Source organism: Panthera leo, chromosome D3 (genome assembly GCF_018350215.1).
Source record: "Panthera leo isolate Ple1 chromosome D3, P.leo_Ple1_pat1.1, whole genome shotgun sequence".
Taxonomy (NCBI): domain Eukaryota; kingdom Metazoa; phylum Chordata; class Mammalia; order Carnivora; family Felidae; genus Panthera; species Panthera leo.
This window is the reverse complement of record NC_056690.1, coordinates 34,732,967-34,734,734: the sequence shown is the minus strand read 5'-3', so window position 1 is coordinate 34,734,734 and position 1,768 is coordinate 34,732,967. Positions and strand designations below refer to the sequence as shown.

Here is a 1,768-nt window from a genome sequence, read left to right as displayed (position 1 = left end):
CGCAGGTCTGAATAAGTATGCATGGCAGTGGCCTTTTGAATTCATGCACTTCCATTACAACTGGAACTCTTTCCTTGGGAGGTGGAAATAAAATAGGGAGGTCCCACATAAGCCACGGGTATTCGAGGCCCTGTCATTTGGCTTCTCTGTACCAGTGACGTCAGACAGGGTACGTCAATTCCGAATGTAGCTGTATTAATCAACATGTGTCCATCAAACGCACATCATACAATGCCTGACCCCTGGATGCAGGGCAATGACGTGATTAGTACTAAGAACACCAAACCAAAACAAAACAAAAAACAAACAACAACAAAAAAAGGAAGAACGACTTAAAAAAAACCAAAGAAGTATAAAGACAGACTCCCCGATTAAGTGATGGGGGGAAGATTCGATTTTAAATCGTTTGACCGTTAGGTCCCTAAAAACACCACATCCTCTGTCCTGGAAATAGCCATCTTGGGTTGAGTTCAATAAATGTTTATCGAGAGCAGCACACGTATATGTAGGAAGTATGTAAACACGGGTCACTGAATGCAGGGTATGCATAAGGTTCTGTGCTAGGAGCTGCTTGGATAGAAAGGTAACCAAGGCGAATCTGTTTCTCCCGAGATGCTCAGTCTGGTTGGGGAGGCCAATATGGCAACGTGCAATTTACAGAATCGAGAGCAAAGTGCCTGCTCTTTGTGCTCAGGGGCATGGAATCATGGAGAAAGGACCCTGAGCTTCGCCTTGGTGGCGGGGAAGGCTCCCTGGGGAAGAAGGTGTCCTAGGGTTTTACAAGAATGGTGTTTCTCTATGTCAGCATATCATTACTAATGTCCTTGTCGGGCCTCTTAAAAGATGATGGAAAGGGAGCTCTGGTCGTCTTGTGCCAGAGCTGGTTTGGCAGGTTGAAATCTGGAATAGTAAGCCAACTTTTTCCTGGATTGTCTAACATACTGGATACCTTAGGACAAGCTTCTGACTCCTACTCACCCAGCTTTAGTTTACCTTTCTGGAAGTGCTGCTTGGCACGATGTGCCACCAGCTGGCATCGGGGAAGTCTGGGAGCCTGTGGCAGCCTCCGCTGGGTTCACGCAAAGATCTCTGTGTTGCCCGCTGGCCAGAAGGGTGCATGTGCGTGCTGACACTCTGGGGTGCTCCAGCCTGCGTGGTGTGGCATGGCAAGCTGGGCAGGGAATTGCCACGTCTCTCCGGGGCTAGAAATGGAGAGAGTTGTGAACTGATATCCGGAGTGAGCTGCGCTAATTAACTGAACACTTCGCTGAAATCCAATATTCATCATTTACTCAACCAGGAGTGGAACCAATGTTATTCAAAAGAACCCGGGGCGCCTGGGTGGCTCAGTTGGTTGAGCGTCTGACTTTGGCTCAGGTCATGATCTCATGGTTCATGGGTTCGAGCCCCACGTTGGGCTTTGGGCTGACAACTCGGAGCCTGCTTGAGATTCTCTCTCCCTCTCTCTCTGCCCCTCTCCCATACACACTTGTGCCCTCTCTCTCTCAAAAATAAATATTAAAAAAAATCCAACCAATTAGGAGAACAAAAATCTCTAACCGTAAGCCCCAATGTATTAGTTTGAAACCAAAACTCTCTATTTTCAATTTATTGAACTAGAAAAAAACGAGGCACCAGCATCCATTTAATTCAGCTGCTCTCCGTTTTGCTTGGCTTCCTGACACCCGACTCCTGAAGGCAGGTGGAAGCGGTCCTTGCCTCCACTTTCTTCCCATTTTGGTGCTCAATTCTTTCATCTATAAAATGG

General features: G+C 47.3%; 1 non-coding gene across 1 annotated transcript; it reads left to right on the top strand.

Moving 5' to 3' along the window:
• The first annotated feature begins 1,335 nt into the window (after positions 1 to 1,335).
• Positions 1,336 to 1,420, top strand: TRNAQ-UUG. Its single transcript has one exon. It is a non-coding gene; the product is annotated as a tRNA-Gln (tRNA).
• The last annotated feature ends 348 nt before the right edge of the window (positions 1,421 to 1,768 follow it).